Source organism: Emydura macquarii, unplaced genomic scaffold, assembly GCF_026122565.2.
Source record: "Emydura macquarii macquarii isolate MOO-44397 ecotype Brisbane River unplaced genomic scaffold, CSIRO-AGI_Emac_v2 contig_2897, whole genome shotgun sequence".
Classification (NCBI taxonomy): domain Eukaryota; kingdom Metazoa; phylum Chordata; order Testudines; family Chelidae; genus Emydura; species Emydura macquarii.
The window spans coordinates 47,769,722-47,796,431 of NW_027133034.1; positions in this window are offsets into that span (position 1 = coordinate 47,769,722).

Sequence of the window (26,710 nt, forward strand, 5' to 3'; positions counted from 1 at the left end):
TAGAGAAAGATATAACACAATCCAGTGGCTAGAAGTTGAAGCTAGACATATTCAGATGGGAAATAAGGCATACATTTTTAGCAGTCAGGATGAATAATTTACCAAGGATTGTGGTGGAATCGCCATCACGGGTGATTTTAAAATCAAGATTGGATGTTTCTTTAAAAGATACGCACTAGGAATTTTTTCAGGGAAATTCTATGACCTGTGTTATACAGGTCAGACTAGATGATCTCAATGGTCTTTTCTAGCCTTGGAATCTATGAATCACTCAGTCAAGGCTCCAGTTTCTTTCTAGGTGTGCAATTCTTTCAGACCCACAAGCCTGACTGAATTATGGCATATGCCATAATATCTAAACAAAGCTGAGAAATACAATATGAAAATGAGTCACTTTTTAATATTATTCATAGATGCATTGTTCAATGGACTAGGGGAAAACGTGCTGCCTCAAAACTGCTAATGAAATTCACAGTCCTAGCAGCAAAAGCATGAGATGCAGTATGAAATGGTCAGTATAGATCATTCTGAACAGCCCTGCTACACCACCACACAGCTCCCTTTTGATGCTATGGACAATATTGTTCAATGTTAATTTATTTTAGGGCAATCTTGCAAAATTATTTTCCCTCTTTATCCTAGGATGTGTAATTTTTGACAGTTCATTCCTCTGTCATTCATTTTAGATTATTGTGGGGTGGGAAGTAGATTTTGTGCCTGGGCTGGTAAAATGTTGTGACTTTTTAAATTCTGCTTTAGGAATCCCCAGCCCATGAACATTATTGTTTTCCTTTGTGTGGTGAGATTTCAAATTTGGCAGCTGGGAGATTTTGGGAAGAGCTTTATTCTGTTTGTCCATAGTTTTTCCTCACTTTTTCTCTCAAGAAAGTGAAGTTCAAACAAAGTTTACGCTTCCCAGAGAGTCCTCTTTGGAGATTACCAAATGACACATAATGGGACAGATTTTCTCCTTCTAACTCACCAGATTCTGGGCACAGCTGCCCAGCTGAGAATGTCCTTAGCTCTTTGCTGGTGTAAAGCTGGTGGAGCTGCCTGCTATATCAACCACCTCGCTATAGGGTCCTTTGGGACCACAACCAACTAGTAGAGTCCAGAAGTTGCTCTAACACACATTGAGACTGGGGCTTGAACAGCCATCGTTTAGAATCAGAGATCCATAACCAGCTCTTTGATACCCCTCCCCCCATTCTGACCAGATCTTGGTGTAGGAGAGAATGTGGTCTTTGAATCTAAATAGGTTAATTGTACCATTTTCAGGGATCAGTGATACACTCTATTATTATTACACTCCAGAAGAATGATAAATGATTTAATTCACAATATTAATACATGTATGTTGTGTTTTATTTTTCTTACGTATACTGCATAGTTCTTTATATTTTTAAACTGTTGGAGAACAATTACCAACCAAATGCAAACCCTAGTCAAAATTTAGAAAGCTCTGTGAGGTAGGAAACTAGCACCATCCCCATTTTATGTAATGGGAAACCGACACAGAGCAGTTACAAGGCCCCACAGCAAGTCAGCAGTGCAGCTAGAGTCCTAAGACAAGAATTGCTAGCTTCCAGTCCCACGGTATTCCATTCTAGTCATGCCTAGTTCTTTAGACTATGGTAACTCTCTACAGCCCTTATTCACATTGGCTTTTAATGGGACTACTTAATGCTTCTCAATGAGAATATTCATGTGAGTAATGGCTACTTAGCATGGTAAGTGTTGAAAATATGAGCGCTGAACCAATATATTCTCAAAAACTGGAACTGACTTCCACATGCAAAATATGGATGCATTAAAATCATATGTATGTACACAAATATTGTAAAGATAGATGAGATTGTCATTTGAAAGTATCTGATTAGTTCACACACGTGTGTGCATGTATGCACATTTTTTGCAGATGCAAATTAGCCTCCAGATTAAAAATAATTAGCTTGCAATCTATTCCCGAATAGTTACAGCAATTATTTTTTCTGAAGTTAGTAAATAAGGAATAGGCTACAGTGACAGAGCTAGTAAACACAACTTTAGTTGCTGAATGCTAATACAGAAATGCCAGCCAGAACAATTACGCACTTTCTGCTTCTGGCCTCTTGCTAAAGGAACAGTATCAGATAGCTGCTGCTTAAATTTCCAAATGCTATAGCCTCCATACCATTTTTCATAACTCTGAAAAGGTGACTGCAAATGCTGCTAAGGACTTCCATTTATCTAATCAATACAAGCTTTGATCTTTTTAAAAAAAATCAAAATAAGAAAACACATAACCCATACAAAACCATGTAGGTTACATTTAGAAGAAACTGAAAGACAGTGATGTATTATGCTGAATTTGTCACTGCACTTCCAGGTCTTGTCATGTGGAGAGGTCAGTGTGGATAGCAGTACTGCTTCTGTGTAACATGGTACATTAGAAAATGGCTGAAGGATGAGGCACTGATTTACTTATGCTCTTTCCAATCCAGAATATTAGCTCAAACAGAGCCACTGAGAGAGGGGGTGGACATGGTTCCTGCTGCAAGTTCAGGGCCCTGATAGATCATGTGGATCCTGCAAAGTGGACCCAAAAAAAAAAAACAAAAAAAATCATTGGGCAGCCAGGCAATCCTGAGTCCTTTCAATCTGATAAGTGCTGTCCTACAGGAGTTCCTGTAGTGATTATTCTCCTCTTCTCAGCAACTTATCTTTCACAGTTCAGGTTTTAGATAATCCTTTTTTAAATCCAGAAAGTTTAAAGGATATTGAGCAAGAAGTCAGATTTACTACTGTGAAAGTTTTTGCCTTTAGGAAAGCTGGTTTGAATTGACGAAATCTAAGAGGCCTGTGTTAACTACTCTGACCCAGAATTTTTATTTCATTTTCCACAAACAATCTAGAGCCCAATAAAGATGTTTTAGAAATATTTGATCCCTTCAACAAGTCCACCCATTCTAGGATGCCTAGCATCTTAGCTAACAGCTTTTTGTCATTGCTGCTATCATCAGACTTTCTGACTAGTACTGATGAGGATATAAACAGATTTACAGTACTGAGAATAGTCATTTTATACAGGGGATTCCATTAAAAAGTAAAAAATAATCATTCCAAATATCTGCAGTAACCAGTTTCTGGAATTACAATACAAGATACTCTACAAATCTAAATATCGGATTTTAATGGCATCCACTGTAGTTTACTGTAGAGATAATCATGAAGACATCTCTGATACTAACTCCAGACACCAAGTTCTCTTTGTAAAACTATCCAGTCTATCTATTCTTATTTATCTGTAATGTGGTAGCATCCACTATGTGCTGTACACACATACAGGAATGTACGGTGCCTGACCTGAAGGTCTCCATCTAGCCAGGCAACACATCAAGGATGAGGGAGAAGGATACATTGTTGTTGTTTGTTTGCTTGTTTGTTTGATAACAGCAGTAAGACTATGGCACTGTATCTCTTCTGGTGTTTTCTGAACACTTAGGCCTGATCCTGCTTTTAAGAAAATCCAATGCATTTTCACAAATAGCAAAGTTAATTTTCCACTATACAAAGCAATGCAAAGCACATAACACAGGGCAATATCAAGCCAACAATCCACCTTTAGTATATACATTACTGTATGGAAACCTCTCTGCTTCAGTCTCCCTATTTTAAATATGGTGATAAATTCTACATACTGTGCAGCGCCCTCACCACATGGGTGTGGTAAGGATTAATTGGTTAATTAGCTAGTGTTGTGCACCATGTTGAACACACGAAATGCTATATAAGTAACAAATGTAAAAATTCTTTCTGTCTTAAATGATTGCAATAGTTTGATAATATTTTTAATATATAGCAACATAAGTAGTTGGTGAGTCAAGGTTCATGGCTAACAATGCCCCAGTGCCAGAGAGCTTATAACCTGACAACATGAACTGGTACAAAACAATGCAACACAGTTCAAACAGAATGAGCACAGGGTGCAGTGTAGTCCTTTTTTACATGTGTATGTCACAAAACACAGTAAGTATTGATTTTTTCACCATCATCTGTAGCAGAATATTTTATATTATTTCTCTGTAGCGTTACTTATATGAGATTTAATCTAATTTGGGGCAGGGAACATCTCTTTGCTATGTATAAGTACAGAGCTTAACACAACGGAACCCTATCCTTGTTTTGGGTCTCTTGGTACCACCACAACACAACACAACTAAAATAATACTTATAAAATAATAATAAAATATGGCAAACACTGTGTGTATTTTCCTTACTGTAGCTCATTTTCTAAACAGACTGTCTAGCTCAGAAGGGAATGAAATACCAACCTGTTTCCTTCATTGAAGATTTCAAAGCAAAGTTACTGCAGTGACTCAAAGGTTATAAAGTTAAAAATATCCCAACATGAATTTTCATGGAACTCAGCGGAGATCTTAAATCATGCATGCAAGTCTTCATTGTAGAAGGCAATATGGCATTTCCTTTTATTGGGCAGGAAGGGGGTGTTTGATGCCTACAGTAAAGGATATAAAACAGTAAGATTTGATCAGAATTAAAATGTATACAGTGCTTTACATTTTCAAACCATTGTATAAACATTAAGCTAACCAATCAGAGTCCAATCCTGTTCAACTTTTTCATGGGTATGCAAAGGAGAAGATGCAAAGAGCCCTTGAATGTCCACCTATGGGGCTGGCCATAGTAGTATCCTTTGAATCCCCAAGGGCTAGCCACAATTAGATTAGATATGTGTAATATATAGATTAGATATGTGTAATATAGAATACTAAGTATAGACCAAGATCTTCTTAAGTGAGCACCTAAAGGTAGGCTCTTGAATAATTCTATAGGCACAACTAAGTGTCTTGATTTTTAAAACTGCTGAGCACAGAAGAGCTCCCAGTGAATCTAATGTAGCTACACCAGGGATGATGTTGACCTATTGTATGAAATAAATGTAAACTCATAACCAGCATGAAAAAGTCATGGTCTTAGAAAAAAAATAAAAAAACATGGTCTCAGTAAAGACTCTGGATTTATGGTTTATTACAACAATCTGTAACCCACTAACCACCCCCTCCCCTTTTTTGTCCTATAACTGCAGAGGTGTTGACTTCACCTTGAACAGTTTCTTACAGGGTATGTTAAGTACTTAGGCTAAACAATCTGTGCCACTTTGCATATAGCTGTGACATTTTAAGTACCTTTCCCAGACCTGAAGAAGAGCTCAGTGTAGTTCATAAGCATGTCTCTCTCACCAGCAAACGCTGGGCTAAGAAAAGATATTACCTCCCCCTCCTTGTCCATTTGAAAAACATGCAGAAGGAAGACTCTACTCTAACTTTGTCTTCCACTTGGGGTCAGTATTTAGACAAGTTCAGAAAGACCATCTACTTGATGGGACTGGAAATGATTGACTATTCACCTGGGCTCAGGGGCTAAATGAGATTTGGTGGATCTCAGTTCTCAAAAGATGCATGTCTGTCTTAATAGTTGGATGACTAATTATATTGACAGATCAATGCAATAACAAGGCACCACCATGACGTCAACCATACATGTTTCGGGAATTGAGACAAAGCTTGTTTTTGGGAAATAGTGCATTTTTCTTCATTTTATTAATAATGAACTTTGAAAGGCCTTGAATCAAATGTTTCCTCACACTTTGCAGAAGTGCCAGGGAAAAGCTATGCTGCTAGTCAACCTTAAACATCAAAGCAAATCTGTCCTACTTTAATTGGCAGGTAAAATATAAGGCAAGTGATGACACTGGCTCCTTTGAAGATAACGATGAAAATCATAGCTCTCTGTGCTTAGCCAGAGCCCTCCTCTTTAACCTCACCATGACTTATTTTTGTTTGAGATGACGGGAATGGAGAATAGGAACTATGCCAATGAGAGCTCTGCTACTGACAGCTAAATCCTAACTGCATCCCATCCTCCTCCCTCTGGAGCAGAAGGTGCAGCTGCATGCCAGTATTTGAACTGCCTCGAAGCAAATTAAACACAAAAAGTGAACTTCCATGTATTAGGCCGCAGGACACCACAATGGAATAACATGTTCTTGGATGAAGAGTTCTGAATGCTCAGAACATTTTTATAAAACAAGCGCATTCAATATATGCTTATTAAATGCAGAGCTTAATCGGGGGCAACTTTGATCATGCAAATGTACTGAAAACCTAGAAGGGAAAGCTACTTATAAAGAAGCTATTTTGTATGCAATTTCCAGGAGAATTAACCATTGTTAGCATTAACATCACAGATAGGATTAGTCATTGATTACAAGAGAATTAACCATTGATATCAGAAGAATTAACAATTAAAAGCCGGGTGCCTGTTATTTACTTTGGATTTCATTTATCTCACCTCCACAAAATGCAATCAAAATTCTTTCTACTGTTTGAGTATTTAATTTCAGCTTTCTTCTGGACTAGAAGGTAAATACTGCCGCTTCCAAGCATGTTCACAAATCTTAGCACTAGTAATCCCCAAAGTGGACTTGTTTCAGAGATTAGCAGTGGTTATCTTCAAAGGAGAGATGAGAAAAAGAGATTTCTTGAGGCACTAAGAAGCACTTTCACTCTAGAGGCATTTTACTACTTAAAACTACTTTAAAAACACTATTTTATTTTAAAATCCGGGTTATATTCCAAGAAAAATGACTCAGAAGGCAGCTCTTAGATTCACTTGCATAAGTGTATTTAGTTTCATAATCTGAGTGCAGATCAATCAGGGTTACAGATATGGTTTAAAATTTTAGACAGGCCATTGTAGTATCTCTTAGCTGCACATGTGCTCATTAAGGATCTGAGTCAACTCTCATGAAAGTCAGTGGAAACAGTCCCACTGATGTCAGTCAGATTGGATTGGGCCTTACCCATAAGGGTATGTTTACATGACAGTTAAAACCCTGCGGCTGGCCCATGTCAGCTGACTTGGCTTGTGGGCTAAGGGTCTGTTTAACTGTGGTGTAGACGTTCAGGCTCAGGTTGGAGTCCAGTCTCTGGGACCCCACAACAGGGGAGAGTCCCAGAACATCTACCGCACAAATAAATTGCCCCTTAACCTGAGCCCTGTGAGCCCGAGTGAGCTGACATGGGCCAGCTGCAGGTTTTTAATTGAAGTGTAGACATGCCCTTAGCCTGCACCCAGTGAAGTCATTAGAAGTGTTGCCATTGACTTCACTGAGTGGAGGATCAGGCAGTATTCTATTCTCTATTTGATTCTATGCAGGTTCTTACACTGTGTGCATCACCCTAGTAGCTGAGGCCCAGCTCTGCAAAGATACTCAGGCCTGGTCTACACTACAAACTTATGTCAATGGCAGTCGCCTTATGTCAACTTAGTAATGTATGCGTCTGCACTACCAAGTCCTTTCCGCCGATCTAATTAGTTTTTTACGTCGACTTGATTACTCCCCCACCACAAGAAGCATAATGCTTAAGTCAATGTTGATGGGTCGACAGAGAGGCAGTGTAGATGCAGTGCTATGTACATCAACTGAATGGCCTCCAGGAAGTGTGCCACAATGTTCTGCTGTGACCGCTCTGGAGATAGTTTTCAACTCTGCTGCACAGAAGCCAGGTACACAGGAAACAGCCCTTCCCCTGTTAAATCCCCAGGGACTTTTGAATTCCCATTTCCTGTTTGATGAGTGTGGAGAGGTCCCCAGCCCAGCTGATCATGGCAACTCAACGCCCCAAATGCTCTGCAGCCTGGAGTACATAGGAGGTACTGGATCTTATTGGTCTGTGGGGAGAAGAGTCTATGCAGGCAGAGCTCCAATCCAGCTGAAAGAACGTAGACATCTGTGAAAAAAGCATGTGGGACATGGTGGAGACGGGCTACACAAGGGACCCTCAGTAGTGCTGTGGGAAAATCAAAGAACTTCAGCAGGCATACCAGAAGACAAGGAAACAAACAGTCATTTTGGTTCTGCACCACAAACATGCCACTTGTATAGTGAGCTGCATGCGATTCTTGGCGGCGAATCTACCATGACCTCCAAATGCAGCGTGGATGCCTCCCAGGAATCTGAGTCCTCAGGCAATGAGGAAGAGCACATTCTGGACAAGGAGGAGGAGAAGGGGAGACAGGCGAGCCGGGGAACCAGATTCTCCCTGAGAACCAGGAATTATTTTTAACCCCAGAGCAGTCCAGCCGGTTGCAGGACAGCATGGTGGCCAAGTGTGATGCTGGGGAAGGCACTTCTACTGAGTATGCAAACTGTAGAGGTTACATACTCTTATGTTTTATGTTTAATATGAAGAAAAACTGAGGTGCAGTGAGTACCTGCTTCCCAGTGGTTGCTCCATCTTTGCAGTGGGTGCCCCCAGGAAAGACTGTTTATGTGCACAGGGATGGCCCAAGAATCCTCCATAGAGATCTCCAGGACATTTTCATGGAGATACTGTGCAATTAGTTGCAGAAAGTTTCTGGGGAGGGCTGCATTCTTCCACTTTCCCATGCCATTCCAGTATTAACTCTGCTGGCATCATTGCGCTATGCAGCATAGCAGCATCTATTACTAAGACCAGGTCAGTACCCAGAAACTTGCAGCATCTGCTCCCGTGTCCCCTCTGTTACCCTTAGGAGACTGATATCACAAAGGATCACCTAGGGGAGATGGTGGAAGTTTTCATTACGAGTGCTTGTACCGCAAATAAGTTAGCATGTGATTCCCCCACCCATGGTGACTTCCAGGTCCCTCAACCACCGTTTCCCTGACATGCTGGTGGTTTGGCTGGCAGGGACTGGCATTGACCTCAGAATCTGCAAGCCCAGGGCGACTACTACCAGGAGCATAGAAGTAGGAGTTGGTGGGCTTCCTGGAGCTGCCTTGGACAAAGACCGCAATTTGGGAGACTTAACTCTGGTCTCAAAGCAATGTCCATATTGCTGGGGGGAGAGGGGAAGATTGTCTGCCTGCCCACTTGTGCTCCCAACGTGGGTTTTCTACAAGTTGCAGCACAAGGCCTGTTACCCATGCCACTGGACCATACTCACCATGGCTGGAACAGCAAACCGGTTCATTGAATAGCTAGGGATTCTGATTATGTTCTGCTTCGCACCTGAGTGTAATAAGGGAAGTGATTTTTAAATAGAAACCTTGCACTAGATCCAATGGTTGTCTTGTGCTTTACGTGCCTTACAGTGGAAAGCTTGGCCTTCAGCACATCCCCCACACCAGCAGAGAGCTTTTGCAGATTAGAAGGTGGAAAAAGAGAATATGATGGCACATTCAGTGAGATAATGAATGCCTCTGGGACAGCTGACATGGAGCTAAGAGCCTGGAGGATTTCATTGTCTGAAAAACTGGACATGGACATGGAGAGCAAGAGAGCATCCCGGAAGCATGAGCGTGCTACTCAGGATGAGATGCTGAGGATTATGAAGGACCAATCAGACATGTGGAGGTGTCTGGCTGAGCTTCAAGAAAAACAGCTTGAGGCTAGACTCCCTCTGCTGCCCCAGCAGAATGGCCTGCAATCATTGTTCTGTTCCCAATTCCTCTTCTCCAAAATGTTCCAGAAGGCAGAAGGGGGAGGTTTAGTATCCCTTCACTCAACACCAGGGGAGGGTACAAAGAACAAAAGATTGCCATTCAAAGACCTCTGATGGGCAAGACTTCTGTGTTTTCATAGACAAGCTGACTTAGTTTCGCCCCTCCCAATTTGATTACACCGTTTGCACAAGGTTAAATTATTTTCCTGTTCTTTCAGTTTCTTTATGTTTGTGCAATAAAAGTCAACATTTCGGAAATGAAATACTCTTTATTTAGTCCAAGCATAGGGGGTGTGGGGGGAAGAAGGGGAGGTACAGGGAAACTGATGCAACAGGGGATGGAATGGGAAGGCACAATGAAGATAAGCGGTGCATACTACTGTGGTTCATTACTGAAATGGTTTTCAAAGCCTCCCGGAGATGCAGAGCTCCTCGCTGGGCTCTTCTTAGTGCCCTGGTATCTGGCTGCTCACAATTAGCTGCCAACCTAGCCCACTCCATGCCCCATCCCTATGGAAACTTCTCTCCCTTTGCCTCACAGACACTATGGAACACACAGCAGGCAGTGATAACAATGGGGATATTGCTTTCACTGAGGTATAACCTAGTAAGCAAACAGGGCCAGTAACCCTTTAAATGTCCAAAAGCACATTCCATCACCATTCTCCACTTGCTTAGCCTATTGTTGAACCGCTCCTTACTGCTGTCCAGGTGGCCAGTATACAGCTTCATGAGCATGTGAGCAAGTGGTAGGATAGGTCTCCCAGGATCACTATTGGCATTTCAACATCAGCAATGGTTATTTTGCAATCTAGCAAGAAAGTCCCTGATTGAAGCTTTCTGAACAGACCTGTGTTCCTAAAGGTGCGTGCGTCATGCACTTTCCCTGACCATCTCACATTGATGTCAGTGAAACACTCTCCGTGATTCACCAGCACCTGAAACACCATTGAAAACTATCCTTTTCGGTTGATGTACTCTTTAGCAAGATGGTCTGATGCCAATATAGGGATATGCGTGCCATCTATTGCCCCACTGCAGTTAGGGAACCCCTTCTCAGCAAAACCATCCACGATGTCCTGCACATTGCTCAGAGTCACTACACTTTTTAGCAAAAGTCAATTAATGGCCCTGCATACTTGGATCATAGCAGCTCCCACGGTGGATTTACTAACTCCAACTATCTTTCATCAGCAACTGTTTTAAACAGGGAAAGGAAATTTAAACTCAACTGTTTCTGCCTGCGTATAGGATGAAAAACACATTTTTCTTTACTTTTTCAATTTTCTTTGCAAATTGGTAGTGAATTTTTATTGTTTAATTATTTTGAACAGTGCTGGGTTGAGGCCTGGAGACTGAAGTAATCATCACTCATGGAACAGTGACAGCATCGGCAGAAGCAACAGCACCACACGTTTGTCTCCCCACCCAATGTCCAGCGATTATACTTGTTTACATTAAGACTATTACAAATATTATTTTTATATACCCTCTGTAGTTGTGCTGGGCATTCACCACACATGTAAAAAGACAAGAGGTCTGATCCTGAAAACCATGGTCATATAAAATTGGCATTGATTTCCTTTGGGTCTGCAAGATCAAACCAAAGATCACTGCCTTGAAGTTATAGCCTAACAAACTCAAACAAAAACAAAGACATGAGTCAATCATTCAAACTGAAGAGGAACAGATGGATTGTTGGCAAAGGGAATGCAACATTCATTGAATTACAATTGATGACATACTTCAATATCATGAAACTTCAATAATATTGAAACTCTAGCTCACCTACCTGCCCCAGGCAGCCAAACCTTGAACACATAGGAAAAATAAAAAGGTTTTGTAGACAGTAGCACTGTATGATGGCATGTTTTGTTCTGCATCAACAACCTACCTGCACCCAACAGCATATCACTCCCTGATCAGAGTGCAAGGGAGCGTGGAGTTCAGTGGTCGTTATCTTTATTAACCAGATATGTTTGTAATTTTAGTGGAACATTTACTCTTATTTCCTTTGGAAATTCTGGCACAGGAGGAAAACTGAGGAATGAGACCTGATTTCTAAACCTTATGGAAGTCTTTTGGGGAAGTCTCTGGCTTTCAGATTAACTGCTGATTCTTGTGCGTTATATACTGAAAAAAGGGAATTTACTGATCTTCTGCCCTGCTCTTGAAGTCAATGGAACTATGATGCCTACACCAATGTAGGGTCTGTTCCTGAGTTTTTTAAATTTCATTTTAAAGCATGTTCTTTTAAAAATATACTTTCTGAGTTGGCACACTGACCTTAGTAATTCAAATCTTATTGGAATTTAAACACTTGCTATCTCTAAGGCAGTTAGCTAAGCTAAAGTCACCCCAGTTGTACCCTGGCTTCCATGGGGAATCACACCTTGCTACTTTATGCTGGTCTTTTTAAAAGTCAGGTCAAATAGAGATACAATACAATACAATATAATACAAACAGCTATATGAATTCCTCTTTTGACCACAATAACTGATATTCTCTTAGCTCCCAAGTGATCATACTCATTTCACTCTTTTCAGTCACATCCAGTGCAATGCTTTCTCTGTTGTTTCTGACAATCTTTTCAGACACTATATTCCCTTCTTTGGTAAACAAAATAAATTTGATTTCCAATTATCATATGAAGCTGGCATGAGGATATGTCTGTTCTCCCAGCATATGGTACTAGAATATCAGGTGTAGAGAGCTGATTGACTATTAAAAGATGTTTGTAACCACAGAGGTCCCATTTGAAAATAATCAGCCAGAGGTTCTTAGTCATTTTAGCTGCCGTTTGTATGAGTGAGACCTGATAGATAGGTGGTGATATAACAAGGGTCCCAATACAATTATGGAACTCCTAAAGATCTCCCAAAATTGTCCCTGTATTGAGTGTGCTTTGCACCCTTGCTATTTAGCACACCTACCCATCCATAACCTTCGTACGGCAAATCAAGCAATGGTGGATGAATGACTAAAATGTTGGGAGAACAAGGATTTTTTTTTAAAATCATAATGCCATTTTCACTCCTTGAGCTAAAATGAGACCATTGAAGTCAATGGAGTTGCTTTCAGCAAGGTTACAATTGGCCCAATTTTTAAATCATCCATCCACCCACCCCAGTGTCTTCTATAGCACCTATCACCATAGTGTCTAAGTGTTGGATACTGTTCTATTGATCTAGAGATAATTATAATAGATTCATTGTTTTCATGACCAAAATTATTCTGAAAATTATTTTTAGTGATGGAAAAATTATACTTTATTTTTCTTTTTGAATGTCCAGTGAGTTTCAAGAAAGCCAGCACAGCACTGCTAGACTAACCCTTCTTTCTCCTCTCTATGCTTATTTTGTTGGCTAATAGCCTATGAAAAATTATTAGTCATAGAATCAGAGAAGATTAGGGTTAGAAGAGACCTCAGGAGGTCATCTAGTCCAACCCCCTGATCAAAGCTGGACCAACCCCACCTAAATCATCCCAGCCAGGGATTTATCAAGCTGCACCTTAAAAACCTCTAAGGATAGTCCTTCTTTGTGTATTGTTTCATGAAACAGTAACCCTAAAAAGAAACCCTACCTCAGATCCTACAAACAATGGCAGTACTTGTGTGCTTAAAATTAAGCAGCTGCTAGATTAGCAGCTAAGTGAGCCTGGATAGTCTTCATGTGGAGGGTAAGAATCTGTGATGTTATAATGTACATTTCTGTAGGCAGCATGGAACAGTAAGCTAGCGGGCATCTTTACACCATACAGGGAGAGCACTAAACTGGAAATAGTATAGCAAATGTGATTAAAACCTTGACATTTACTACAGCCTGGTACTTGCCTCCAGCAGGGTATTTTCTGTGTTTTCTTACTTGGAATGAGGAACACAGCAGTAAATGTAACTACTGAGCACAGTAAATGGAAAGATGTGAACAGCACCCACTGTATTTGGAAATGAAATCTCTCTTTAGTGGAACAGAATCTTTCCCTTCACTTGTCTTTGTCTCTAAGAAAAGCGCCAGCTCAGGACATGTACATCTACCCTGAGATCCATCCCAAGTCTTTAAAGCTCCATTTTCATAGCTCATTGCGCTGGAGAGGCCATTTGGAGTGAATTCTATGCGTTTGAAAGAAGGAAAAAAAAAGAAAAAATTAAAAGAAAAATGGACAAAGGTAAATGTGTTGCAGTTCATGGCTGCTTCATCTGTAGCAGCCTTCCAGTAGGAATGAATGGCTAAACTACCACGGCTGTAGTGCTGAGCTGGGTGAAACCGTGTTATGGGCGGAGTTAAAGCCTCATTCAAACTGATGTGTGAATATGCCTTTACGGGGCCACAGGTGAAGTAAGGCCTAACACAGTCTGCCCAGAAACTTGCTCCGTGAGGGGAGTTGGATCCACTGGTATTGTCACCATGTGTGTGTGGGGTGGAGGGAGGAGAGGGAAGAGAACACACAGAAACTGAGACCAGACGAAAACAGAGACTGAGGCAAAAAGCAAGAAAGCCAAGCAGTTGCCTGGGAACAGGGAAATAGTCAGAAAGAAAGATTTTGGTCTGTTGGTTAAGGAGCCTGGGGGGGCTATAAGCTAAGAAACTGCTCCTTTTGTTCTTGCTTCCTCCTGTGTCCAGAGAAGCAGGACTTCATACATCCCTTGGAAATAAATAAAATTGCATCACCTAGAATACCAGACTCCATCAATTTCTGCTTCCCACTGGAACGTCTCCAGGGCCCCAAGCTTTGACTAGCCACTTGGTCTAAAAGGGGCAGCAATAGCATGCTGAAGGATCATGAGGCCAGGAGTCCCACACAAAGACAGTCCAAAAACAACCTTTGGGAATGGTTAAACAACGTGACAGTGTCTGTTTGGAGTTATTTCTGCCTCTTAATTAGATCTGAGCAGTACTCACTATCCCAGGGGTACATACATACATACATATTGCATCTTAGCTCCCACCTAGCAACAGTCCCTAGCTCCTGCTAAGAATTCATTTTTCAAGTCATCTTAACATCATGGTTGTGGTTTAACATTTTTCAAACCAAGCAAAGACACTAGTTCTTACTGAGGAGCAGTCAAGATTCAAACCTCAACAGACAGGTCCTCAGCAGGATCTGAGCCCAGATGGTTTTGACATAACCCTGTTCAAAGGAGCATCTTCAATTTTCCTAACACAGGAAAAAAGAGTATTTTTCCACTCCTGTGAGTCAAAAACAGTTGAAGGAATTTTACTTAAACCATTAAAAAAAAAACTCTCATAAGAATGGAAAATTTCAGCCCCTCAAATGAATGATTGTTTGTAAAGTTCTGATGTGTGGAAATGGAAGGCTATGTGTAGAAATGGTAAGTGGTTTGCAATCTTTACTTACATGGCTGCTACCAGCATGACTGCTATTATTGCAGAGATTACAGAGACACATTGAAACAAACCCATAATTCCTGTGAAATACCATTGCAATTTGTTTAGGAGGCAAGAACTGGACTGTGCTGTTGCTCCTAATTTTGTTTCTTTCCATTTGTAGTATGCTACCTTCAATCCATCATTTGCATTCACTCAAACATTGACAGGTTGATTTATAAAGGGAGGTGCACAAGCCTGCTGCATTTTGGTAGGTTAACCTACTTCAGATAGGAAAGTCCCTGTACTTTTCAGTAAGAATAGGATCAGGTCGCAAAATGCTGCCCTTCACAGTCCATCATCATGGAGTCATAATATACTACTCTGTTGGTTGACTATATTCATGACGGGATCCTGTATGTAGTGCGGAGTTCTAATGCAAAATGGACTCAGGATTTAAATGCAACTTTGGACAAAAGTGAAATGTGTTGAATGGTGTCAGTTTAGCCCCAGTGGATTTTGTCAAATCTTCTAAAAATTACCACACAATTTGGCGGAATGGGATTTCTCGGCTCATAAGAGCTGTCGGAACTAATGAGGAGAGGGACTGCAGATGAGGATGGAAGCACATTGCTAGAACTATTAGGGAAGTTTGCTCAGCACACATGCAGCTCAGTGCTCTCATAATCATCATAATGAACATTAAAATACTTGCCAGAGTCATTCCATTGTCCCTCCGAAAGATCACGGGTAGCGGCCATGGCGCTATTTTTCTCTTCCATGTGTAACATGCCGTTATATTTTAACAAATACAATGATCTCGGTGCAAGTCAAATATTCTTGGAGGGCTTGTTTTTGCCTCCTCTTCAGGTTTCAGAGCACATTCTGTGGCGAACAGAAGGATGTCAATTTAATCAGATCCAGAGAGTGTTGTAGCTGCTGGGAAATGGCATGATCCATTTTCACCTGAGAACAGCAACGTACATTGTTCTGATGTCAGAATGATTGTCACTTTAAAAAAAAACAGCAGCTTTGGCTTAGCAATACCAATTATTGCATCCTTCCTATAACATAGGGGACATCCAACACCTTCCTTTAAGGCTTTGTCTTCACTGCTAAAAAAGGGGGTGATTTTAACTATGCATTAGCTATTTAAGGCTGTAAAATCCTACTGGAAACAAGGAACTATATTTTAAAGCAAGGTAATCTAGGCAAGATTAACTATGAACAGGGTGTATAGTGTGGACCATACCTCACTACCACATAGTAAAAAGTGCCTTGTCTCCACTACAATCTTACATGAGCTAATATTGTAAGTTAGTTATCTCACGATAAAAAAACCCACCATAGCCAAAGTATATAAAAATTGTGTAGGAACCTCCAAGTTAATCAGTGTAGCAGATGTACAAGGGTTCCTGACATTTGTTTTCTTATTTGTGGTTTTCTGTCATGCAGATTTTGCCCAAATTAAAGCAACTTATTGCTCACTCAACCGTTTTTGCAGAATAATAATGGCAGATGGACAGAACAAAAATCTGGATTTCTTGCTTTCAAGGAATCACCACTGAAGCTAATGAGGTGATGTTGACTGTTCTGCAGTTTTCATTCCACTAAGTCTCTATACAGTGATTATATTGCGGCCTCTTTCTCTCGAGGATGGAGAGAATTGAATATGAACGGAGTGAAGCTGAGTCAAATACCAGTTCAGATGCATTGATGCAAAATTATACCGGGGGGACGGATGGGAGAAGGGTGTGGAGTGGCGGGAAGCAATTTTTATCATTTGTTTCCATTGGGCTAGACTGTACCACTGAGATAGATGCCTTAGAAGCATTCACTGAGGTTGAGATACTGAATCACAATATAAGGTGTTTATTGAGATCAGATAAATATGTCAGCTATTTTTATAATGAGACTGCCCCCTCAAAGTCTACGGGTCATTGACTGTATACCTATTCTCTGCACACTTCTCAAATGGAACACTTCATCTGTGAGACTCAGTATTCTTTTAGCTGAGTACAACGGGTGGGTGTTATTTTCTCACTGGTAAAAATATTAAACTATTTCCATTCATTTTAACAGACATTTTGACATCTCTAGCTTTTTTATTGAGGATTCTGCTAGAGGAGTGTTGAGAAGCAGGATTTTACCTTCTTTAAGGATCAGACAAAATAAAAATCCTTCCTGACAACTATATTTGACGTGGTAAATAATTAAGACAGATGGCTATGTTTAAAGTAAGTTTAGCTCTGTTCTGTCATTTTCTGACCTCTTCTAAGGCCCGGAGCTTTGTAATGGATGAAGCCTTCACAATTAATAAGCATTTACTCTGTTGTTTCCTAAAAAGCCATTCATTAGATTAACAAAACAACAGTTACGAGCTAATCAAGGTTCTCTCAGTTCAATTCAAGGGAAGGTCTTATGCTCTTGTTAATGCCTCTAGGCAAAGTGTTATTTAAACCACGGTGTCAGAACTGGTCACAAAGACTTTGACCTATAATTGTGTCCAGTAACTTCAAAAGATTGAGAGTGTACCGTGGGTGGGTGGGAGGATAGATTTTCAAAAGTGTTCAATGCCCACAATTGGGGACAGATTTTCCTAAGAGTTCAGCACCCAACAGCTCCTATTGTTATGAATGGGAGTTGCTGGGAGTGGAGTACTTTTAAAAGAGATGCATTTTTCTGTGTGCTGAATCAGGCTTTGAAGATGATCTTTGGGAAGCTAGGGCTAGATCCACAGAGGACTAAAGGCTAGATATTTTTCACTTTCCCAAATTTATGGAATAATTGGCATTCCTATTTCTGATCACCTTAATTTAGGATTTTAAATTTAAGGTTTAGGGCAAGTGGTTCCCATAAAATAAGCACAGACTTGAATTTTCATTCAAAATGAAAAACCAAACCAAACCTTTTTAATCTTGTAAATATGCATAATGCCTATGATTCCACAGTACTTAATTGTATAGGATTCACTTCACCACTGAAATGTAGCCAGCTCTGGGGTGAAATTTGGCACGCATTGCACAGCAACACTATACTAATTTTAAGAAAGAAAGAAAGAAAAGGCTACTGGATTCCATTGAAACTAAGGAGAAAATTCCTGGGCACTCATATTCTCACTGAAAGTACCATGGTTAATTACTACCATGGATCAGGGCTTTAATGATACTTCATATGAAAGATGACACCTCCAGCATAGATCCCAGCTTGCTTCATGCTGTTATATTCATTCAAAAGAAACTTCAAGAGAAGGGCCCATCTATCGAGTTATGAAAATGACTTCCCGTAGCAGGAATCTTGAATCTTCACTATAAGTCTTCCATCCATGTCCATGGTTTTATTATAGAATCATAGAATTGTAGGACTGAAAGGGGCCTCAAGAGGTCTTCTAGTCCAGTTCCCTGCACTCAAGGCAGGACTAAGTATTATCTAGATCATCCCTGAGGTTTGTCTAACCTGCTCTTAAAAATCTCCAATGATGGACATTCCACTATCTCCCTAGACAATTTATTCCAGTGCTTAACTACCCTGACAGTTAGGAAGATTTTCCTAATGTCTAACCTAAACTGCCGTTGCTGCAATTTGTTTATGAAAAGCTCATGCAAGACAGTATCAAAAGCCTTACTAAAATCAAGATATACCACACCTACCAGTTCCCCCCATCCACAAGACTTGTTACCCTGTCAAAGAAAGCTACTAGGTTGATTTGATACAATTTGTTCTTGACAAATCCATGCTGACTGTTACTTATCACTATATTATTTTCTAGGTGTTTTCAAATTGATTGCTCAATTATTTGCTCCATTATCTTTCCGGGTATTGAAGTTAAGCTGACTGATCTGTAATTCCCTGGGTTGTCCTTATTCCCCTTTTTATAGATTAGCATTATATTCGCTCTTTTCCTATCCTCTGGAATCTCTCCTGTCTTCCATGACTTTTCGAAGATAATTGCTAATGGCTCAGATATCTCCTCAGTCTGCTCCTTGAATATTCTAGGATGTATTTTATTAGGCCCTGATGTTCTTGTTTTTTATTATTATGATTTTCCTTTTTAAAGGAGCCATCCCATTACCCCTTTCTTAAAATCTTCATCAGTACAGATAAATTAATTCCACCTTTTTCCTTTTGTATTTTCTTTCATTTCCAAAGGGGTTAGGTTTGCACTTCTGTTTGAAGGAGGTGAGACTTTTTAAATCTTTAAATTCTCTTCATACACAATTTGCAGTACCAGAGCAAGATTTGTTGACTGATTATTTTAATTGTGCTGGTTTGTATTTGTGAACTTGCCATTAATATACCTGGTCAGCCTCACAACAACAAGATCTGGCTTCAGCTTGTTTTCTTGCTGCAATGATTTTCATGCATCAGGCAGATACAGGACAATCATTTAATCCTAAATGACAAACTGTTAAGGAAGAAGGCATTACAAATACAAATCACAGTTCATATATTTTGCAATCTCTAAGGCTAGAAAGATATGGCTAGGATAATTTCTTCACTTTCTCTTAGTCTGACAATTATTGCAGTAATACACAAGGGATCACTCTCTAATAGGCTTTAAAGATTTCAGTCTATCCAGATTCTGTTCTTTACTCACAATTTTGTTAATTAAAGTTGTGCCTCAGTAACTACAGTGGAGTGTTTAGATATGTATGGTCTATAGCCTAGATGCTAAGATGGAAGATTTCTTTCCCTAATGTAAAGGGGAAGAACAGGGTATTGACATTAAAGAACAGATTCAGACATTATGAATGCATAATATTTTATAACTGCATCCAAGTCAATTCAAGGATTTACTTTTAAACGGAGATCTCTGGCCTACAATAAAATCCTTTGGGGAGGGGAGGGGGCTCTGCCTCTTGAAGAAACAAAATGTTCAATTTTTGTGATGATGAATCGATTCACTAAAAAGCAACCTCATCTATAAAAAGAAGTCTCCTGTTTTCCAAGTCTGGTCATAGAAGTGGTAAAATGAGCCTTGTAGCATAATCCACATACATATGTCGACAATGAAAATGCTTGCATTAGTACATCATAATCATAAATATTCTAACTCCAAAGCCAAGCCTGGATGCAGATTGCATTTTCCCCTTTATATGCTTGCAACTTTGAAATGGTTCAGAAATTTTCCTTTCCCTCCAACCGTTTTCAGCCAAAATCCTCACCCCAAGCAAATGACATTTGAAAACCTCCACTTTTCTGCGATTTCTTTATTAGGAAAATGGAGCATGTTTTCCACTGACTGCCAGATGGTGTCTGTGAAGACTGGACCTGCAGAAGGTTCCTAATTAAGCACTAAACTTGGGAATAAAAAACAGCAGTCACAGATTTTTTGATACCCCGATAGTGTACATGCAGGCAGCCTGCAAAACGACCTTTTCGTGTCCGCCTTCCCCCCATTGGTCCTTGGGGAACATATAATGGCAAGCAGCAGTTAATTTAAAGCTAATTGAGAAATCTCTGTCCTTTCTTCACACAATAAAACAAGGTGTCAGGCCTCAGCTGGCATTTGCACCCTGACAGGAAGAAAATGGCCAGAATCAGACTGCAAAAGCTGCCACCTCATTTTCACTTCACACAAACAAAGCTTCCTATGTTTATTGTTTCAACGGCGCCTCAGCCCATAAATAAGAACTGCCAAGAGGAGTGGTTGCAGCTAGGGATGAACCCTGGCAGTAAATAAAAGCTGCTACTTTAACAACAATACCTCACAGAACCAAGAAGATAATAAGTCATGGCATTCTAAACCAGTAACCCACTGAGGCAGCATGGTGCCAGCTTCATGTACCAGACCCTATATCCCCAAAGGTGAAGAAACAACCAACCCCCAGGTAGCCCATTCTCATGAGCAATTGGCCAGTGGGCAGATGCAATCCCCTCATCCACAGAAAACAGTTGCTTCTTATCCTACCAATGCTGCTCCCTGAAGCCTTCCCTAACGTGTGCATGGAGAAGAGCTATACAACCCAGATAATCTTCTGAATTCCCTTTCAGCAGCAAGGATTGCATTTCCAGCTGTAAGGTAAATACAGCAAACACTTGCTGTTACAAGACAATGGAGAAGGAGTCATGAACTGATCAACTGACAGTAAACAAATAGCCTGATGTCTGGGGACAATATACTTCAACAATCTAACTAGCACACAGAGGAGAAAAACAACCTGAAACTGCCCTAAGGTATGTTCTTACTCCAGGAGGTGAGAGAACTATAGATGCAGCAAGGTAGAAGAGGATCTCCTGTGCAAGTACAGTAACAGCAGTCCCTTTAGTGGTCAGGTGGTTGCCAAGCAGTGGATAGTCACAGTACACAACTGTTGATCTGCTTAAATACAGAGCTGGTAACTAACTGCTGGCTGTGGTTCCCAATTGGGACCTCTGACTTCTGAGCCTGGTCCTAGAGCACTGAGTGAACCAGCCCCACTACTATGGAACCAAACACTCTTAAGCTCCATAGCATTCTCCACTCCCCGGCGAGCCTCCCAGAGCTCTCTCAACTGTCAAGCCTGCTTCCTCATGTTCCACACCTGGTCCGCATCCCAGCTTGGCCTTCCTGCAGGCATCCTAAATTCTGCATAACTTTCTGTGGATTTTTGCTAAGCATATGACTTTAAAAAGTTTACCTGTAGCTCCATTGACTCAGGGCTTGTCTTCACTTACCTTGGAGATTCGGCGGCAGTCGACCGGAGTTACGCAAGCTACGCAAAAAACTTGCGTAACACCCATAGAGTTCTCTGTTTCTCTTCTGCACGCCTTCTTCACTGCACTGCACCGACGGGAACCACATTCCCGTCAACGCAGTGCTACGCCACTTGAAAAGATGGTCTTAATACGTCGATTTCTGGATCAACTGAGCGGGTCTTCACTGACTGCTCAGTCGATCCAGAGAAGTCGATCTGACGGCAGTGAATTTACCGCCGTCAGTGAAGACATAGCCTCAGAGGACCTGCAGCCCATGTGGTTCTTCTCAGTCAATGGAGCTATACCAGTTTACACCAACTGAGGATCTGGCTATAAAAGTTCCCCATGAAAGCACAGCTGCAACAGGACTCAGGTTTCAAGGGAGTAGGGGAGGATGCCTCGAGAAGGGATGCAGAATTCATTGGCCCTGAAGAGCTTATGAGTGCCACAAGCACTCTGAGCTGTGAGGAGCAGACCATTTAAAGTTAGTGAGACTTTTAGATAACCGTTCAATGTCTTGTAGAGTCCCCAGTGTACCTTAGAAATCTGTAGGAACCTGATGAGCCATTCCAATGTCTTTGATTTGCAGCTGAATAGCTTTCTATTTATGCCTTTCCCCATTTTCAGAAATGGTGCCATGCACCAGACGCCACCACTATATTTAGAACACAGAACAAAGCTGTGCTTTCCTGTTAAGTTTACAGGACAAACCATTTTAAAAAAATAAGATGTAGCAAAAAACAAAGAAACAGGAGGAATTTTCAAATGATGATTAACATCTATCTGTTGTCTATGAAGTAGAAAGAACCTTTTTTGTCAATTTTAGGAAGAGACGGCAAATTGGAACCGAGTCTCAACCTTAACTATGGAACAGCCACCACTGATAAATAATGTATGCTTTTGATGATTCATTGTTACCAGGGATGCTGGAACAATTTGTATAGTGGAAGTGCTGAGAGCTATATGATAGAAACCATTTCAAGAGAGGGGGTGTGGCAGCACACCCAGCACCTCTAATTCCAGTACCTATGATTGTTACTTAGGCTTGGTCTACACTTCCCCCGGCGATTCGGCGGCAGTCGACTGGAGTTACACAAAGTACGCAGAGAACCTGAGTAACTCCCGTCGACTGCTGTGCTTCTCTTCTGCACGCCGTCTTCACTGCACTGTGCCGACGGAAACCACGTTCCCATCGACGCAGCGCTATGCCACTTGCAGGGGCGGATTAACAGCGTCAACTTCTGGATCGACTGAGTGGGTTTTCACTGACCGCTCCGTCGATCCAGATAAGTCGATCTGACGGCAGCAACTTTGCTGCCATCAGGGTAGACATAGCCTTAGACTTGTTGCTTAGTCCCAGCGGTGAGTCTGGTCAACTATCAACATTTCTGCTGGTTTAGCCAACAGTGAGATTTGTTTTTTCACACAACCCTAAAGAAAACAAAAAAGGATCCAAATTATGGGCCAGAGTTTTAGCTGGTTTAAAATCAATGTAAACTATTTAAAAATCATTAGAGCTATGTCAGTTTATATCAGCTAGGTAGCTGGCTCTTAGACTCAACAGGCCTTTACCCAAATTCTGAGTCTAGATATTGACACAATTTTGCAAGCTGCAAGCAATAATGAAATAACAACATTAATTCTCTTATTCTTCTTCCCAGATGGATACATTGGTTAATGCTACAGAAGTGCAGGAGTAATGGTGAGCTATAACTACTATAAATTTCACCTTCTATATTCCTACACAAACATACCATAAAAATAGGCTTTAGCCATTTTAGCAACCGTTGGGAAATCAACTGAGGGATAGGAGCAGTTTATTTTTTTAAGGGACAGTTTGTAAATCCCTGAGAATATTATAAAAGGGATTTGCAAAGTTGCAGCATAAGCTGAAGTCCTCCTGTAGCAGAGGAAAGTAGCCATGAAAGCAATATCACAGAGATGTAGAATGAGCCTGTCTCACCAGAGAGCTGTGGAAATGAACAAGTAACTTAATCTGCAGTGTGCAGAAATTGTGAGATTAGCTCACTTGAAGAGGAAGATTTAATTAAAAGACACATACAAGCCAAATTGCAAAGTAAGTATTATCCTACTTTGGAAGAGCCCGTGAAAGAGAAGCACTGGGGGAAGATGGGAATGAAGGCTGTCACCAGTGTATCAAAGCTGGAGAATAGTGGGGGGTTGTCAATCAACTGCAGCGTCAAGCACTGATTACACCCAGGGGGAAGGTTAGCAGAGGAGGTTTTGGGGTGGATATGGGCATCTGGGGTGAAGGAGATTAAAAATTCAGATACAAATAGATTCATCAGTGTCACTGTGGGTCTGTTCCAACTCCCTTGAGGCCAGTGGAAAGACTCTCATTTGATTTCAATGGGAGCCAGCTCAGGCCCCATTGGAGCAAACAGCAGAAAGCATCAGGAACACCACTTTGTGTTAAAAAGACAAATTAGTAAGGGTCATATTCTGTTCTCAGCTACACCAGTGCAAGCCCATTGGCTTCAGTGTAGTCAAGGGCAACAATTATATGTCTGAGCTGAGCGCTCTGAAAGCATGAAGCCTTAGTTGCCGATTCCTCCTAGTTTATTAGGAGCTGAAGGTCGTGCACTATGTCAATCAAAGGGGATTTTCCTTAGATTTATAATAATGTCCCTACTTTAACCTATGACTTCAGTGTTCCAATGATCTCCATACATGTCATATGCCGGGGAAAAAAGTATCATTTTGGGTAGATGTGCTAGTATTTGATTAATTTACAATACTAAATTCAGCAGAGTTCATTAATTTTGCTTTTAAGGGATTGGCACATATGGAGAGTGGGTGCCAAACCACACTGATCTGCAAGAGCTCTGTGCAAACATTCTAACACAGCAGCACAACGCTTCTCTGGAATTCAGGAAAAGCATGTCCACTCTACATACATTGAGGCAGTGCATCCAGTGGACGGTCCTCTGCAGCTTGCTAGCTTTGCTAGTTGATGGGGAAGTCAGGTGGGCCTACGGTCCCTTCTCTTCACTGCACTTTTTGGTGTGACTTGCACCAGAGATGTTAACAACTGAACTCAGGGGAGATCAAGAATGGCTATTATTGCCAGATCCCGTGCAGGAAACACAAGGTGGGGAGGCTGTTTGTACCATCCACTCCTTGCATACTCATATAGGGGTCAGTCACAATCAGATTCTAAACTCTTAATTATTTATACTGATTAATTCTCCAAACTCATCTAGATATTAGCAGTGGGAAAAATTGGTAAGTGAAAACAAACCAGCTGACGATTAAAATTGGGATTTTTGGGGTGGGAGGGAAGGGGTGAAAAGTTGTTACTTGGTTCAGAAAACAAAATCACGTCTATTGTTTGAGTAGTGAAGATGTCATTATCCATAAATAATAATGGTACATGGAAACTTGACATCTGGGACTCAAGAGCTATAGGGAATGAGGTACTGAACTTTGCCCGATTATCAAAAAGATTTAAAGGAACATCTGATCTACAGGAGATTTTCAGTGAAGTGACTGGATTTTTGTTTTGAATATTTTGCAAATTGAAATTTTCCAAGAAACACAGTGTTTAATCACAGAGCTGGTAACTGACTGCTGTCTGTGGTTCCCAGTTGGGACCTCTGATTCCTGAGCCTGGTCCTAGAGCACTGAGTGAAACAGCCCCACTATTGGAGGTATCAATAATTTTGGTTTCCCCAATACATCCTCAAGGAGGAGTTTGATTTCCATTCTGCTAGGTTATTTACCTTTTATTGCCTTCAATCCAACCCATTCTGCTACTGCACGATGGTAGACAAGAATGGTTCGCATTTTATCTTATTTCATGGCTGTAAGAGCTCACCTTAAATGGTGACCAATGCAAGATGGTGGGAGGGAGAGTGTGTGTAAAAATAAGGTAAGGAAGAATACATAATAAAGATTAAAAATACTAGATCTTTTTTAAAACAACTCAGAGGCAGCTGAAGGGGCTCACGTGGCTGATCAGCAACGCCAGGGGATGGGACACCATGTGTCAAGCAAAGGAAGGGTGAGATGGGAATAAAATTACAGGATCATTCTCTTAAAAGTAGCAGGCACATGTGGGATAGAAGCAGAATTTATCTCTGCCTTGTAAGCATGGACTGTCCTCAGGGAATCAGGAAATGCTGCTCCTGCCTTGCAAGTCCCCGCTTCTCTGTTTGTAGCTGGCACTGTGCCCATGGGCAAGCTGTGTTTTTGCAGAGCTGCAGGAGGTACATGCAGGCAGCAGGCTGTGCTGGGCATTTTAATACCCACCAGTCTCCAATTGAAAAGGCATGTTTTGGTGCTGAATTCATCCTCTCTCTCCTTTCCTTGCTCTTTCATTCTGTTTGACACAGTCACCTCCAGCCTCAGGCTCATCTCATACACATTAAACAAAATCCTGCTCCAAATGAGTTGAGTTTTCAGCAGCTCTGCTGGCTCGCACATTTGAAGATGTTTGAATTTTCTGGCAGCTCGTTTGTGCATTTGTCTGTGGCTATATATATATATGACAGGATAGAAGTTCTTTCTTTGGAGAAAGGCCACATTAAAGATTTATGGTGGATGAATAATAGAAACGGTACAGACAGTACTGTGTAGATTTCATTTTTTATAAAGTTAACAAGAATATTTCCAGGAACTCAGACATGTATACAGTCTATCTATCTATGGATACTCTAGTAAAATGGTTTTGACAAAGACCATTATAATCTTGCAAAACATTCATATAGCTTTATTTTTCTGTAATTTTCCCCCCAACACTGTAGAATGGCTCATTTCTTCTACTCCTTTGTGTTTCTTGTTTGCATACCAGAGATCATAACTGAACCTTTTATCTCTCTAATATGCAAACCTTGGCTCATCCATCAGAGATTGTGCCACTTCCCTCAGCAGTTGCCAAGTAAAAGCAATATTACTAATATCAATCAAATACAATACAAAATCATCATCAATGCAAAACAAAACCTTCTACCCAAAAGCGAATGAAATAAAATAAATTGTGTCATCATTAAAAAAGGGAAAGGAGTCCTACACACGGACTAAAATTAATGTACAACTTGGAATGAGAGATTTCAGATGATTTTTTAAAATGACTGAGGTAAATATCTGGAGGGAGAGAAGTTCATATGTTGAGAGTCATCACAGCAAAAGATTATACAAGGCAGGCTGGAGTAATTTTATAAAATGTGGTTGTTGTCAAAGTTAAGTTTCC